The sequence below is a fragment of the Bubalus bubalis genome, chromosome 22, assembly GCF_019923935.1.
Source record: "Bubalus bubalis isolate 160015118507 breed Murrah chromosome 22, NDDB_SH_1, whole genome shotgun sequence".
Classification (NCBI taxonomy): domain Eukaryota; kingdom Metazoa; phylum Chordata; class Mammalia; order Artiodactyla; family Bovidae; genus Bubalus; species Bubalus bubalis.
Window position 1 is genome coordinate 28279281 of NC_059178.1, and position 18297 is coordinate 28297577.

Below are 18297 nucleotides of genomic sequence, written 5' to 3' on the forward strand. Positions count from 1 at the left end.
CTGCTTTGATTGGAAACCACTGGAAATTCTGAGCAATGTTCTACTTAAATCCAGCACAACCTCACTTCTAACAGAAATGGGGAGAAAAAGTGGGTGGGAAGACCAATGGAAAGGTGGAATCTCCCTCCTGTGGCTCCACATGATTTGATTCTGTGACCTTCAAAATTTGAAAACAAAACAAAACAAAACAACAGATTGATTCAAAAACAACCAGGGACCAAAATACTTCTGGTTTCCTTTTATTGTACTTCTGGGAACCAACCAATTATGTTCAGAACTCCAAGTTATTGGTAGGTTGGGGTTTTTTTTGTTTGGTTTTTTTTTTTCATAACGATCCAGGAAACTTGATGAGCTTTCTGGGTTGTTCATTTTGGCATTTTTGTCTAATTTTTGTCACCCAATCATAAAGGAATAGAAAAGATTCATCCTAAAAAAAAAGGAAGCCAGTCAGTGACCACAGCTGCCAAATAAAAAAGCAAAACAAATAAACACAAAGGAATAAATTCTCACACATCACTGCTGGGCCCATTTCCAGAACAGAACCTGAAAGATGAGAGGCAGGGGGAGGCTGGAGACCCTGCTCTGCACTGGGTTTAGTATTTAACCTCAAGTGGCTAAAGTATGTCTGTGCTTGACTCAACTGGAAGGATGCTGAGGTATTAAACAAGGTCTGTGTAACCCTTAAATAAATAGAGAAAGGAGCCAAGAATTGGTGTAATCATAATACCTTACATTTCTACAGCATTCAATAGTGTTCAAAGCATCTTATAAACATTCTATATTTTGCTTGATTCACATAGGATTAGATCCATTGCTCACAATTTTGTGGCTGAAAAGCTGCTGAAAAGGTAGTCTAAAAACTATTAGAGACATACTTTGGAGACCACCCCTCCTGCAAAAGAGAAACTTTCCCGCTAGTGTTACAGGTTCAGAAAAATCTACCTTCATCCTTCTAAAATACATGCACGAGACTTCCCTAGCAGCCCAGAAGTTAACACTTTGCCTTCCAATGCAGGGAGTGTGGGTTTCATCCCTGGTCAGGGAACTAAGGGCTTCCCAGGTGGCACTAGTGATAAAGAACCCTCCTGCCAATGCAGGAGACATGAGACTAGGGTTTGATCCCTGAGCCAGGAAGATCCCCTGGAGGAGGGCATGGCAACCCACTCCAGTATTCTTGCCTGGAGAATCTCATGGACAGAGGAGCCTGGAATGCTATACTCCATAGGGTGGTGAAGAGTCAGACATGACTGAAGTGACTGAGCATGCACGGGGAGCTAATATCCCATATGCCTGGGGCCAAAAATTTAAAACAGAAAGCAGAAACAACATAGTAAAAAAATTCAATAAAGACTCTTTTTTGGGGAAAAAAAAAAGTTATCCACATCAAAAAAAAATCTTAAAAAAAATAAAACACATCCACAAAAGTACTGAAAACTAATTATTCTTCTATCTTTTTTTTATTCTAATGCTTTATGTAAGTCAAAACTTGAAGAATACTCTCCAAGATCTACTAAAAAGCACTTCTCCTTTCTTGTGTTCTATGAAATTTGGGAACCTCACATAAAACTAACAGGTAAGATAAGGGGAATAACACAGACCCACATGTTTATAATTTATCTCATTTACCAGCAAACTGAAAACTGAATTTCATCTTCTGGAATACTTAGTGTTTACCACCGAGATGCCTGCTAACTATTTCTGTGATTTAGGGAAAAACAAAAAGGTGTTTTATTCTGTAATGTGTATACAACAGTAGTGCCCAGGTGGCAGTAGTGATAAAGAACCTGCCGCCAACACAGGAGACATAAGAGATCCCTGGGTTGGGAAGATCCTCTGGAGAAGGAAATGGCAACCCACTCCAGTGGGAGAATCCCATGGACAGAGGAGCCTGGCAGGCTACTATCCTTGGGGTCACAAAGATTTGGACACAACTAAAGAGACTTAGCATGTGCATACAGTTGCAACAAATTTTTTAAATTTTTTGGAAATTGATGTGATATAAATCTTAAATAAACAGTGATAACAGAGAGCAACAAAGGTTTCTAAAACAGTACTCTTTTATAAATAAAGGTATAAATCGATAGGCACAAAAATACAAACAAAAATGAGAGTTTTCTACCAACTCACAGTAATTTTGTGGTTTTCTTTTCTCATCTACGAGAGGTGGTAAGGTGGAAGCGCTCTCTTGAGAGTCTAAGGACAGGAACCTAGACTTCCTGTGCTTGCAACTTTAGGTAATACATATAACCTCTGGATAATGCTCCTCAACTAAGGAATAAAAAAACACATTATCTATTTGAAAGCAAGGAATTGGATCAATTAGCTTATAGTCCTTTTATTTCTTAAGATCCACAGCATTTGCATCAAAACAGTTAACTCTAAAAGCAATTGTGTAGATTAATTCAAACCCAAACCACAAAAATGTGTCTAAAAAAATTTTTTAACAGTCTAACCTCATCTTGCAGTCATGCTTGGGAGAGAAGTGAAATCAGTCCCACTCTTTCTGTCTGGCTCTCATAAGCTTCTGCTCATCCTAAAAATGTAACCCAAGTGCCCACTGTGGCGGAGAAGAGAAGATGAAAGCTTGCTGCTTTGTGACTAATATAAAAATAAGACTGGTCACTGATCTTAGAGGAATTTTCATTTCTAAGTGCATATTTTTTTCAACTCCTCCTTTGTCTTTATGGCATTTATGTTTCCTAGGTTACCATAAACTGAACCCACACAAACATTTTTATGTGCACCTTCTTCACATGTTGGGTTGAAGTGCTGTGCCATCTTCCTAACTAGCCTCCCAGCTCCCTAAGGTAAACATCTGTTCCTTCCCCATCCTTCTGTCCGCCGTGATGCTCAACTCAGTGCCTCGCCTGCAGCTGAGACATAAAAAAGGCTGAACTGAATTGAGCTGACTTCATTATTCAGCTGACTGTCTAGCTTTTGCTCCATATTTCTTAGTTCTAGTTGGGAGCCAAAGCATTGAGAAGATTTTACTAACAACTAAAAATAATACTAAAACTATCTTCTAGCCTAGAAGAGATTATGTCTATCTCAAATTAAGAACAGATGAAAAATATTAAAATGTCCATTAGAATACTGTAAAATGCTCTGATTCTTTACTTCCAGCATGAGTCAGGGATCCCATTTGGAGATCCTCTGCATCTTCAAATTTATATAAGAAGGGCTTCCATAGCAAAGCATCAGAGTCCTTTTGCAAATTCAAAATATCCAGGAAAGTTGTTCATTCATATTTGTATTTATAAATTTTTTTTTCCAAAATCACTTTTAATAACATAGGCTCATTTTTAATAAAGCTCTGACTTGGGGATTTTGGATACTTTCTGAAGTAGAAGGTGGAGGAAAAATATGGAAGGTGTAATTTTCCCTGAAAATAAGGAAAGTGATGCCCACAGAAGATACACTGCTTGTTCTGTATTTCCTGGTTGCCTCTGAGGAGCCTTAACTCAGTATATTGACTATAGGGTTCTAGTGACTGGTTTTTCATCTAATTACATTCTCAGTAAAGGGATGCTGGTCAATTTGCCATAACCTCTCCCTCAACTTTGATAGGATCCCCAGTACCATTTGGATGCTTCAGAGGAAAACTGATTTGCTTTTTTACAGAATCACTCTCCTGGGATTCATGCACTGCGGTGAGAAAGCCCAAGTTCTGCATATAAAACACGAGAGCTCCCTCTACGTGGTTACCCGCAAAAGTGCCCTCCAGCTGGTAGCCCTATGCTGCGACCCAGATGGAAGCCCACAAACAAGAGCAAAACAAAAGGAAGCTCTGTCGACTTCTTTTCATGAGTACAAAACGGTGGGAATGAGAAGGTTGAACTCCTCCGTTTGCCCAGCAGAGGAGAAGAGTGATGAAAGAGAAGGGATTGTGTAAGAGAATGCAATGTGTATAAGCAGATTATCGCTTGCATTCGGTGTGAAGTTCTCCGGTAATAACAATGACCATTTTAGTTTACTTCAAGCTGTTCATATCCTTGGGGTTTTGCTTTGTCTTGTTTTGTTTTTTTGCTTTAAGATGGGAAAGGAAGGGGTGCCACGAAGAGGAGGGAGGAATTATAACACAGTACAGAGCCAGCCGGGCTTCCAGCTCCACGGCAGAGGCCCGTCCCACCACATTCCTCCAGGCGGGATCGACTGGCCAGATGAAGAGCTTCAAGGTCATCAAAGGAAGTAGAAATGAGGAGTTGCCTGAATGTGTGTTGATTGGTGCATTGCACAGAGCAAGGATGAAACGTAAAACTCAAAGGGAAAGGGCAGAGCAGATGAGGAATTATATTCCTGAAGAAACCGTGCACTTTGAGAACTGTGAAATGTCATTGGCAGGTAGCCCATTCCTTTCAAGAAAATGTGAAGTATGTGCACTGCAGACAAAGGGGACCCACTGTAAACACGGCTCAATAACTCTTTCGAACGAGAGAGAGGCTTCGTATTTACCTTTCAGAGACGCTGGGTCACCCTGCCTCACACTGAAAGAAGGAAATGTCTCTAACACCTTAAAATTTTGAGTGCATACCACATACCACAAAACTTGAATATGGCTGATAATGGGCACAGCGGTCACTGAAAGGTAACCAGCTCAGCAAAGGCATTCGTGTGGTGATGATGTGTTCTGGTGACTTGAATTGATGCCCCGTCCCCAGACATCAGAGTGTATTCCTCTATCTAAAAGGTAAATTTACTAATAGAACCAGACTCTTTTTTTTTTTTAACCTTCAAATCCAAAATGAAAAGTGGGTGAGAACTTTCTGGGATGCCCCACACCTGCTTCCCACCTACACAGAGACAACCTGAAGTGCTAACAGTTCTTAAAGACTTCAGTCAGAGTCTCCTAGAAAAATAAAAGGTGGGATTCTAAAATAAGAGATGGGATTCTAAAATGGTTGATGCCGTAATCTTCTATAGCACTCTGTATTGGGAGGAGGGAGAAAGAAAATAAAAAGATTACTACGTGAATAGACTGGCAAATAGCTGAATAAAATCTGGGATAGCCAGAGTTGGATGTTATTCAGCAATCTAAACAGCAATAAAATACAAATACACACTACAGCTCCAGGAGATAGTGAAGGAAGGGAAGCCCGGTATGCTGCAGTCTATGGCATCACAAAGAGTCAGACATGACTTAGTGGCTGAACAACAACAACAAATGCCAAGTGAGAGAGGCCAATGAAAAAGAAAGAAAGAAACATATTGTGTGATTCTGCTGCTGCTGCTGCTAAGTCACTTCAGTCGTATCCGACTCTGTGCGACCCCATAGACGGCAGCCCACCAGGCTCTGCCGTCCCTGGGATTCTCCAGGCAAGAACACTGGAGTGGGTTGCCATTTCCTTCTCCAATGCATGAAAGTGAAAAGTGAAAGTGAAGTCGCTCAGTCGTGTTTGACTCCGAGCGACCCCATGGACTGCAGCCCACCAGGGTCCTCCGTCCATGGGATTTTCCGGGCAAGAGTACTGAAGTGGGGTGCCATTGCCTTCTCTGTTGTATACTTTAGATGGGTGAATTTTATGATATGTAAATGATAACAGTTGTTTGTTTTTTGAGTAAATGGATAATTTGGTAGAAGCAGTGACTAATTTGATTTTATAAGGTTTTAAGAAAAGAAAGAAGATTTTAAAAAATGAACATATATGACTACCGCCTAAACTTCCTTGGATAGGTCTACACCTAATGTAACTAATAATAACACTTTTCTTCTTAACTAAGATACTTCACCCACTCCACCCAGAGTTATCTGTGCATGTATTTCTCATCCCCCTGACTGTGAGGTCTTAGAAGAGAGTATCCCTTTTGTATTTATTTTCTGCCATCCTCAGTGTCATGCACAGTAGCTTTCAGAGACACTTAATGAATATTTTCTGATTCAGAAACATAATCTTTAGAAGAAAGAGCTTGAATGGGACAGGAGAAAAGATTAAGCATTCAAAGAAGTTAGATGGTATATAGACAGACTTTGCTTTTTAGACAACCAACTTCCAAATAAAGGTTTATTCAAGAGAAAGCAGCTTTAGAGAGAACCCAAGTCCTTGAGGGACGGAAGAGAAGTCTAGGTAAAAATGAAATACCAGAAACAAAAATTTTTCAGTTAATACATCACAATATTTCATTTATGGATGCATTTTTCCTATGTACCACTACCACTCTTAACACATACACACACACACACACACACACACACACACACACACACATCCACACATACATTCACGTGGGAAACCACACACAAGAGCAGAAGGCAATGGTGAGTGGAGGGACACACCTTTAACTGATCAATATTTATCAATATATAAAACTCAGTCCTCTGTGGATGCAATGCCACACGTCACTGCAAGGACAGCTCAGCTGGAACATGCTCTTCTGTGTCATAAAGTACACTTCTGGAACCAAAACCACCAACTAGAATGGTCAACCAAGTGTTTCCGCTAGTCACATTTTTTTGTCTGATGTCTCGGACAAAGCTGTGTTAAGACCTTAAGATTCAGGAGTTACTCCAAGGAGTAGAGTCCATGCAGCTACTCATGTTGGCAGCAGTGTTTAGAACAAAGGCTCACTTATCAAAACAACCAAGTAAATATCTGTTATATTTAAATTTGAAAAGGAAAGAAAGGAAGGCTTTGACATTTTTTTTCCTAGTCTGCAAAAAGGGAGGAAGGAAGAAAGGAAGGAAAGGAAAAAGGAAGGAAGACAACAACCCTTGAAAACAGTAAAAACACTAATTAAATGGGTAGAAAAACAGCATCAATCCAAGTTTACAGTTAATTCGTATGGGAAGCTGGAAAAGCTAAGGGATAGCAACTATTGTCACATTTTAAAAAATTATTATGAAGAAACACTGAATAATTATTCTAACTCTTTAGAGAACAGAGAAACAAAGAAAATGCACTTAAGTTGCGAGAAAAAGAAACTTCAATTAGCCACAAAGTAAGCTTGTCAACAAGGATAACTCACACGTTCCTAAGAGAGCTCACACACCATTCATCCCCAAGGATGTCTGAGAAGGCAATTACTACTGTTCTTAGCTGGAGTAAATATAGACCTGTCCAAGGCAAGAGGCTGAACCAGGAACCACTTCTGCTCCCTTCCTGATCTCTGATTTTATTCGATTTTCCTATTGCTTATCTTCTAAATGTGCTTGTAATAACCTGCCCTCTTGCTAGTACCTTCTTGTAAATGAGATGCCTATCTGGGTTTATCCCAGCTAAATAAACTGAATTCAATAAAACCCATCCTGGGTTATCCTCCAAGAGAGTTATTACTTCACTAACATGCTACTGTTGCTACCGTTACCTAATGCTTTAACTTCTCCTTTAGGCTTGAGTTATGCTACGTCGTTGTATATCTAAGATAAGAGGCTGTCTGGAGTCTGTTCAATGTTATCGCATAATACACAGTGACTTTTTTATTGAAGGCACTCCGAGAGTACCTCTGCACTGATGCAGATTTCACTGAAACTAATTCAGAGACTCTGAGTGTGTGTACATGCATGTGTATACAAATTCATATATACATATATGTTAAAGAATATACATGTATTTTTAAAAGATAAATGTTGAACTGAAAAAAGTCATGATGTTACTCTTAGTGCATGCTCAGTTGCTTAGTCGTGTCTGACTCTTTGTGATCTCATGCACTATAGCCCATCAGGCTTCTCTGTCCATGGGATAGCCCAAGCAAGAATACTGGAGTGGGTTGCCATTTCCTCCTCCAGGGGATCTTCCCAACCCAGGGACTGAACCCACATCTCTAGTATCTCCTGCACTGGCAGGCGGGTTCTTTACTACTAGCACCATCTGGTAAGCTCATTACTCTTCACAGTTAGCTAATCATCTGCATTGATCTGTCAGACCAGTACATCCCGTGTTTAATCTAATTTAAAGCTTAAAGTGGTGACCCTAGTCTCTTAAGTACATGCCAGCACACTGGGAGTTTGCTGTCTCGCCATGCTGATCAACCCAACCTCTGCCCAGTTTCTGCCACCTCAGATCCCTGAAGGTACAGCAATCCCTGGCCATAAGGTCCCCAGACTGCTAGGCCTTCTTGAGTTAAAAAAGGGCTGTTATGATAGACTGTCCATGTTTCTAAAGTCCTAATGGCAATTTTTACATCTCCTACAAGGTTACAATTAGCAAACAATCTGCTTTCTTTGACTTTGAGTTTTACTAAGTCCTTATATAATCCTGATTGTTTCATACCTATCGAAACCTCTGGTTAGCATGGGACATGATTTTTATGAGTCAATTATTGGGGGAAATTAATTAGTTCTTAAAACTGTAGTTTGATAGGAAAATATTTGAAAACATAGGACTCTGAAAAATTGTGTAATTCCCCTGATGACAATGGAGGCATACCCAGACATCCAATGAAATAGAAGTCCAACTAAAAATAAAAAAGAGTAAAAATACATGCCAAACTCCTTCCACTTCCTGCCCTATGATTCAGGGCCCAAACTGAACATGAATTTGAAAAATTCTATAACAATTTCTTTGTTACATAGACGAAGATTTCTGAGGCAGCTAGAGAAATATTCTACATCTTTTTCTGTTGCCCATCTCCTTTCATGCATTCAGAGACCACAACTTCCGGGGGAAAAATGTGCAATAAGTAGGTAGAAGGTTAGCATTGGCACTTTTGTTCTTCCAACCGGGGACAAAGATAGGAAAAATTTCTCTTTTTGCTGCGTGGAACCTATGAGTTTTTGTGTACTCCATTACTCCTGAGTAATGAGGAAACAGGTATACATATACAGATAGATCGATCTATCTATGAAGAGCTGACTCATTGGAAAAGACTCTGATGCTAGGGGGGGATCGGGGGCAGGAGGAGAAGGGGATGACAGAGGATGAGATGGCTGGATGGCATCACTGACATGATGGACGTGAGTTTGAGTGAACTCCGGCAGTTGGTGATGGACAGGGAGGCCTGGCGTGCTGCAATTCATGGGATTACAAAGAGTTGAACACGACTGAGCGACTGAACTGAACTGAACTGATATATATGATATATATCACATTTTCTTATCTTTCATCTGTTGAAGACACTAAGTTCTTTCCACATCTTGACTATTGTAAGATATGAATATATTAACCATAGAAATGAAATCCTACTGTTTCCTTCAATGTGAATGGACCTAGAGAGTATTATGCCTAGTGAAATAAGTCTGACAGAGAAATATAAATACTGTGTATCATTTACACGTGGATTCATAAAAAACTATGTATATAGCAAAACAGAAACAGACTCACAGATATAGAAAATGAACTAGTGATTATTAGTGGAAAGAAGGAAGAGGGGAGTGGCAAGATAGGGGTATGGGATTAAGAGATACCAACTACTAGTATAAAATAGATAAGCAAAAAGGATACGTTGTACGGCACAGGGAATTATAGCCATTATTTTATAATAATTTTTAATGGAGTACAATCTATAAAAAATACTGAATCATCTGAAACTAATATAATATTGTAAATAAACTATACTTCAATTTAAAAAAACCAAGACTATGTATACCTACAATAGTCTACCTTTCTCCTCATGAGCTTTAGAAGTCATTTTTGATGACTGGAAGGAAAAATCATAACACTATATGACATTTAAGATAACGTGGGCAAAGTAAAGAAACCTAAATGAAAATAAGATTTCCACACTTCCTTTGAAGTTGTAAAATGTTGACACTAGAATGTGATGTCACATATGCATATGGTAATACGCAGAACAACCACTAAGAAAATTAAACTAAGAGATATACTCAAAAACATTAAAAATAATTTAAAATGGTATTCTGAAAATATGTGCAAGTAATACATAGAAAGGCAAACAGAGAGAAGAGAGGATTAAGAAACAAGGAAACAAACAGAAAACAGGTAACAAATGGCAGACTTCAGTCTTAACATACCAATAATTACCTTAGATATAAATGATCTAATTATACCAATTAAAAGGTAAAGAGCGAATATAATTAAACATGCAGTTACCATAGGACCCAGCACTTGGGCAGGACTACATACTTGGGCATTTATCCCAGAAAAGTGAAAACTTGTGTTCATACAAACCTGTACACAAATGTTCATCATAGCTTTATTTAAATAGCCAAAAACTAAAAACAACCCAGATGATCTTCAATGGGTGAATGGTCCAAGAAACTGTGGTATATCCATACTATGGAATACTACTTAGCTAATAAAAGAAACAAACTATTGTCACACATGACAGCCTAGATCAATCACAAGGAAATTATGCTAAGTTAAAAAAGCCAATCCCCCCAAATAGTACACTGTATGATTTCATTTATATAACATTCTCAAATTGAAAAACCATAGAAATGGCAAAGAATACATGACTTTTATGAAATAACCAAAAATGTAAATACTGAGTGATAGAGAAAATTAAGATATTAATTTTTCAGTTTTGATAATGTCTCTATGGTTATTGTTAAAGTTCTGACATTTAAGGATACATATTGAAATATTTATGAATGAAATATGATATCTTGGATTTGTTTCAAAATAATATAGGGAGTGGATGGGAGAGTGAAAAGTCTAGAATTCACCGTGGATTCATGGCTGTTGGGGCAAGATATGGGTATGTGTTCATTATATTGTTCTGCCTACTTTTGTATGTGTTCAAGCCACCATTAAATAATTATTAAATAGTAAAAACCCTTGGAAAATAGTTATTAAAAACTGAATGTAGAGACTTCCCTGGTGGTCCAGTGGTAAAACTCTGTGCTCCCAATGCAGGGGCCCTGGTTCAATCCCAGGTCAAGGAATATATCCCACTTGCCACAACTAAGAGTTTGCATGCTGAGACTAAAGATCTGCATGCTGCAACTAAGACCCAATGCAGACAGATAAGTAAATAAATATTTTTAAAACAAAACAATGTAGATTTATATTATTTTAAATAAACATACAACTTATTATGTATAAACGTAATAAGTAAGTAAGTGTTAGTCGCCCAGTTGTGCCCGAGTCTTTGCAACCCCATGGACTGCAGCCCACAAGACTCTTCTGTTTATGAGATTTTCCAGGCAAGGATACTAGAGTGGGTTGCTATTTTCTTCTCCAGGGGATCTTCCCGACTCAGGGATCAAACCCAGATCTTCTGCACTGCAGGCAGATTCTTTACCGACTGAGCTACAAGGGAAGCCTTATAAACGTAATATGTTTTATCTGAAACCTATGGAAATAATAATAAAGACCAAGAACCATGGAGTGGTAAGGAGGAAGTTAAATTGCATTAAAGAATTTGTTTTAAATAGAGATAACTCAAAAGATACCTCTTAATTCTGACTCTGTCAGAACATACTATTACAAATAATAAACCAAGAAAAATTGGTAAACCTTACTACTCTAAAACTAAAATCACAAGAAAGCACCACAGTAAGAAGTTTTCATAGGAAATTTGAACCAGAGCTTTAAAAAACAGGTAACTCTTGTATTACTTAAACTTACTCAGAATATATAAAAAGAAGGTGCATGAGTTATCCATTGTTGCTTAAGACACTGCCTCAAAACTTAGAAATTGCAAACAACAAACTTTATTATCTCACAGTTTCTGATGGTTAGAAACCTAGGAGTAGCTTACCTGGATGGTTCTGGGTCAGGATATCTCACCAGGCTATACTCAAGATGTTGGCAAGAGCTGTAGTCACCTTGAGGTTCAGCTGGAGGGGGGTCTATTACCAAGCTCATTCACATGACTTTTGGTGGACCCCAGAAGATCTATTTCCAAATTCACTCATGATGGCTTCTCCATGGGATTGCCTCATGACATAGCAGCTGAATTCTCCCAATATAAGAACCTGAGAGAGTGTACAACATGGAAGATACATTATTTTAAGAACCTAATCTTGGAAATAACTTTCCATGGCTACTTCCATGTCTGATTCAATAGAAATAAGTCTATAAATTCAATCCACATTCAAGAAATGGAGATTGCACAGGAGCAAGAATATCAGGAAGTGTGGTCATCTTATAATTTGACTACCATAGGAGGCAATCCATTCAATTCAATTTATTAGACAGGCACCAAAGCTGAAAAGAACAATACAAGAAAATTTTGGATTTGCAAATATCCAAAATATTTTAGACAGAATCCATAGCATATTAAAAGAATAATATACCATGGCCAACTGAGCAGTATTCTAGAAATTCAAGATTTCATATTAGAAAGTATATCAATAACAACCACCATATGAATACAACAAAAAATAATTTGATAATTTTACATATGCTGAAAAAAAATTTGATATAATTAAACACCTGTTGTTGATGAAAACAAACTGCCCAACAGCATAATAATGTAAGGTTTGTAATTAGGGTAGGCTAAATTGCTGTAACAAATGTATCCAAATGATAATGCCTATATTACAATAAAAACGGATAATTTATGTAAGTCATATGATGGATGTTCTTGATCTGCTTCTCCACACCATTACTAATTCAGAGGAAAAGTAAGTTATGAGCAGTTATTAGTTGCTGTTAGAAAAATAGAGAAATTAAGTAAAGTTGCAATTTACAAAATTAATATGCAAACATGGGTCATGGTTTTATATACTAATAGCAAACTATCAGAAAGAGAAATTTTTTAAAAAAATCTCATTTACAATCCCCTCAAAAAGAATAAACTACCTGTAAATAAATTTAACCAAGGATCTGAAAGACCTGTACACTGGCAATCAGACATTAATGAAAAATATTGAAGACACTAACAAATGGAAAGATATTCCATGCTCATGGATTGGAAGGATTAATATTAACAAAATGCCCAAACTCCTCAAAGCTATGTAAAGATTCAATACAATTCCTATGAAAATTTCAATGGCATTTTTCATTGAAATAGAACACACAATCCTAAAATTTGTGTAAAACCACTGAAGACCCCAAATATTCCAAGCAATCTTAAGAAAGAGCAAAGGTGGAAGCATCACGCTCCCTGGTTTCTAACTATAATCATCAAAACAGTATGGCATTGGTGTAAAAACAGACAAATAGATCCGTGAAACATACAAACACAGTGGAACGTTATTGCCATAAAAATGAAGGCAATGTTGCCATTTGTGACAAAAGATGGACTTTAAGGGCATTTTGTTAAGTGAAGTAAGTCAGACTGAGAAAAACAAATACGTATCATCTCACTTCTGCTGCTGCTGCTGCTGCTAAGTCGCTTCAGTCGTGTCCGACTCTGTGCGACCCCATAGACGGCAGCCCACCAGGCTCCCCTGTCCCTGGGATTCTCCAGGCAAGAACACTGGAGTGGGTTGCCATTTCCTTCTCCAATACTTCTACTTCTAACCAAAAATAAAACAAACTCACAGATACGAGGAAGCTATTGGTAGCTGCCAGAGTGAGGAGGAAGTGGGGTGGGGGTGGGGGGACAAAAATGGATGAAGGGGTCAAAAGGTACAAACTTTCAGTTTCAAAATAAGTAAGTCATAGGGATATAATGTACAGCATGGTGACTATAGTTAATAATACTATATTGTGTTTACAAGTGGCTAAAGAGCAACTCTTAAAAGTTGTCCTTACAAGAAAAAAAAATTGTAACTAATTTATGGTGACAGATGTTGACTAGACAAAATTTTTTTTTAAGTTATGGGGGCAGGGGTTAAACTAGTTCTGCCTGATACTAAAACATTAAAATTGCACATGTATTCATTTCCTATTGCTTCTGTAAAGAATTATCACAAACTCAAACAACACAAATTTGTTTTATTTCTGGAGGTCAGAAGTCTGAAGTGGACCTTCCTGGGTTAAAATCAAGGTGGGGGCAGATCTGTGTTCCTCTCTAGCGGTTCTAGGGAGAATTCATTTCCTTAGCTTTTCCACCTTCTAAAGGCCATCACTTTCCTTGGCTCCTGGTCACCTGCTTCTATCTTCAAAGCCAACAATGTTGCATTTCTCTAATCATTTTTCTGTAGTCACATTTATCTCTTACTCTGAACACAGATGGAAGAGTTTCTCTAATTTTAAGGACATTTGTGATTGGATTTTGCCCATTCAGATGATCTAATAAAAATCTCAAGGTCCTTACCATTTTCATGTTGGCAAAATCCCTTTTATGGTGACATACTCATAGGTACCAGAGAAGGCAATGGCACCCCACTCCAATACTCTTGGAAAATCCTATGGACAGAGGAGCCTGGTAGGCTGCAGTCCATGGGGTCGCTAAGAGTCGGACACAACTGAGCGACTTCACTTTCACTTTTCACTTTCATGCATTGGAGGAGGAAATGGCAACCCAGTCCAGGGTTCTTGCCTGGTGAATCCCAGGGACGGCAGAGCCTGGTGGGCTGCCGTCTATGGGGTCACACAGAGTCGGACACGACTGACGCAACTTAGCAGCAGCAGCAGCACTCATAGGTACCAGGGTACAGGATGTGGCCATCTGGGAGACAGCATTATTTTGCCTACCATAGCATAATTCTAGGGCTTCCCTGGTGGATCAGAGGTAAAAGATTCTGCCTGCAATGCAGGAGACACAGGTTCAATCCCTGGGAGGAAGATCCCCTGGAGGAGGGCACAGCAACTCACTCTGGTATCCCTGCCTGAAAATTCCCATGGATAGAGGAGCCTGGTGGGTTACCGTCCATGGGGTCACAAAGAGTCAGACACGACTGAAGTGACTAAGCATGAGTTTAATTCTAATTCATGTATAAACAGAGAAATAAAGTGTGATAGAAAATATCACAGTAATATTCTAGAAAGGCTAATAGTAGACTACAATAGACATAAGGGGTTATTTTGTTATTATAAATGTCAGTTTGAATCAGTGGGGAAATGATTGCTTATTTAATAGTTATTATTGAGATAACTGAATTACAATTGGAAATTAGTTAAATTGGATACCAACCTCATATACTACAATAAAATTAATTCCAGATGGATCAAAGATTTAAATGTAAAAAGAGTTAAACCATAAAAACTAATACAAACTATGGACGAAATCTTTATATTCTTATATTTTTATCATCAAAAGTTGATTCCAACTGCACATCTGATACTAACTGTTATTGTTATAACTCATCCTTTAGGCATATCAAGTGTAAGCCAGCAAAATTTGTGTGGGTAGATCCCTCTCTTCTTTCCACCTTTCCCTAGCAAATATTCTGGGAACTGAGGCATTTTTTTCCTGAATTAAGTTTGCTTCACTGTGACATCATTCCTTCTTACTTTACCCGATACTCCCAACTTGACCCATAGCCCAAACTACATTCTTTTCCCATTGGAACTTAGTTTTCCCCCAAAATGGTATTTTAACCACACAAAAGGAGCCTTCAAACTAAAGACTAATTTTCAAAATTCCTTAAACGTTATTGCAAAATCACTTGGCAAAGTGTCTGAGAATGATTGCAGACTGTTACCCTACCTGCCTTAGTTTTCAGAGATGCTGTATAGTATGAATGATTGGAAAGAGAGACTTCCTGCTGTAGGCACGTTTGTTTTCAAAACCTATTTTCTAGAATGATTGTTGACGCCTGGGTATCTATTCTTTTCCTTTGCTTATTAGATATCCTGCTTTAGGATATGACTCAGCAAAGTAGTACAGCTGCCGTCTGCCTCTCACCCTGGATCTGGTTCATCCTCAAATCTTCATCTACCAGGAAATGTAATCGTTAAAATCAAAGTCCTGGAACTCAGGTCAAGAAAAACACATTTCCCGCAGGTTGTAGGCTTTATACCGGGGCAACTTATATATTTTGTTTTTTTGGCTTTATTTTTTGTATCATTCACATTAGACATCATTTTTTTTTTTTTTTTTTTTTTTTTTGGTAACTGTCAAGCAAGTGACACTTGTTGCCTATCACCAGGAGTAGGAGTCCAAACACTTCTGCCAACTGCATCTTGGTATCAGAGTCACTATGGAACACCTCGTTACTCACACAGAGAAGAGCAGAACAAGGTAGGCCAGCTTTGGTAATGGGCACTTGTCCCCCACAGCCAGAGGACCCCTGCAGGCAACCACCATGGAGTGACCAAGCTACAGGCACTCCTCCTGTGCCTGGAATGAAGGATTCTGCCCCCTCCCCACAGACACAAATATAGTAGTGGTGCCATCTGATATATGCTTAAACATGGCATCACCAACTCAATGGACATGAGTTTGAGTAAGATTCAGGAGGTGGTAATGGACAGGGAAGCCTGGTGTGCTGCAGTCCATGGGGTCACAAAGACTCAGGCACAACTGAGCAACTGAACTGAACTGAACAGAATAAAGGTCCAAAACAGGGAAAGATATTCCGACACAAGGTGACAAGCCCAGCACAGGCTGTGAGGATTCCTTACGTCTTGGTAAAGAAGAGTTCCGGGCCTAAGGCTCATTTTTATGTGGCCAATTAGGAGTCAAAAGACTGCATGCATGAGACTATCTTTCCCAGAAGTGACCCTGTAACCAGTGATGACTTCCTCCTTCTCTGGGAATGGTCCCGTCCACAGACCATGTCTATTCACAAGGCTCCACTTTTCTCGCTATAGGCATAAGTTGATAGCTGATCTAAGATGCGTAAGTAGTACATACAGTAAAAAGAAAACCTGACTGCAGTATTGAGAGAGAATTTCATGCAGAAGGTATATTTTAGCTGAATCTGTACTTAGGGAAGGAGGTAGACAGAGGGAGGGGTGGGATAAGAGAGACTAGAGTGACCAAAGATCTAGTGATGAAAAAGTTCAATGAGCTATTTAGAGAAACAATGAGTAAATCAGTACGGGTAATCATACAGGAGAATTTGTATGATGAAGTAAGGGAATTAAAGTAAAAAAAAAAATAGGCCCATCTTGTCCTGTTGAGAAACGAGAGTTAAGTGCTCATACTTTACTTACACTGGAGAAGAGCTAAGAGGGTATCTGTGTATTTGGAGAATTGTCAATTAAAAGACCTCAAGCTTCCAAAAAACAAAACAAAAAAAGAATAAGGAAAGAAAAAGAGAAAAATAGGCCCACCTTATATATAATTTTGACTATTAGGCTAATGAATTCACCTATTATAGAGAATAGAAAATTATTTTAACAATTCAGATTGGCAAAGAATAAGTATTGTAGGTCTATTTATCAGTAGCCTTGAGCTGGGTAAATTGAAAGGAAAAAAGTTAAAAGTAAGAAATCACGTATGTGTAGTAGGTCTTTATTGTGATAATAGTAGAAATTAGAAGATCTACATGAGAACTTGCCTGGGGATATCTCATTGACCCTCACTGTCTCTTTGACTTTAGTGAATAAACAGAAGGATTTCTCTTATCACATTGAAGAAACTATGCATTTGATTTCAGACTGAAAAGAGAATTAGAAGTAACAATACAGGTAGCCTTTAGCATATGTCTTAGTGCTTTTCTCATTTTCTTTTTTGTGGGGAAAGCCCTTGCTGGTATTTTGGGTGTTATTTCTGTTGTTTCAACACATTAGGTTGGGAACTGTTGCAGTGTTCACTTTGTCAATTCCATTGACCAAGAAACAATGTATTGCATTTCACCTGATGCCTTCCATATTTGTATAGATCCCAAACCCCATAGTTCAGCAATGAGCCAAAAATATGCCATACGTGCATGCTAAAGGTCATTTTTTTGAAATGCCTCATACTAAATGGAATTTTATTTCTTGCCAAAAATATTGTGGGTGTCTGTCACAATGTTTATCTTCTTTCCATCAACAGCAGCAGCGGCAGCAGCATCGTAATACTTCACTTTCAACCTTGGATGACATCAGCAACTCTCTAGCATGCTTCTATGGATTTTCACCATATGCCTGGAAACTCAAGGCCACTGTTTCCACATTCCCCATCTCTTTGTCATCACAGATCAAGATTCACTTTCTTTGGAAACTCTGCCTGGTTAACCCTGCCTACTAGCAAAAACACTGACTTAACCCTCATTGACTTAACAATAAAATTTTGTACTTGCAAATGTCTATTTCTTTTGCATGGGTTGGCTTCTGTCTTCTCCATTAGGTCACAAACTTTTTATGAGCTGTGATTGTTCAAAAATATCTCCTGACTGACCAGCTCCTATTCTTTGATAATATATGAACTTATCTTATTCTCATAACTTTTTTTTCTTGCATTGCTTTCATGGATTAATGTAATCAGAACACCTTCTGGCATTCTGAAAACACTGGAAAGCACTAACAATGCTGAGGAAATGATTACTTTTTAAACATTTATTTTCTCTGTTCTCATGCTATAGTCCCCAAAGCAGACATAATTTTCTTACTGCTGATGTTGTCAATCATGAAAACGCTGGTATACCACAATATTGCTTCTCTTTTTATGTTTTGGTTTTTTGGCCATGAGGCATGT

The 18297-nt window shown here is 38.4% G+C and overlaps 1 long non-coding RNA gene across 1 annotated transcript; it reads right to left on the reverse strand.

Annotated features, from left to right (window-relative positions):
• Positions 1-223: 223 nt before the first annotated feature.
• On the reverse strand, positions 224-11807 carry LOC123331176. Its single transcript, XR_006547689.1, has 2 exons — positions 11596-11807; positions 224-427 (listed from the first exon to the last, which is right to left on the reverse strand). It is a non-coding gene; the product is annotated as an uncharacterized LOC123331176 (long non-coding RNA).
• Between the last annotated feature and the right edge of the window lie 6490 nt (positions 11808-18297).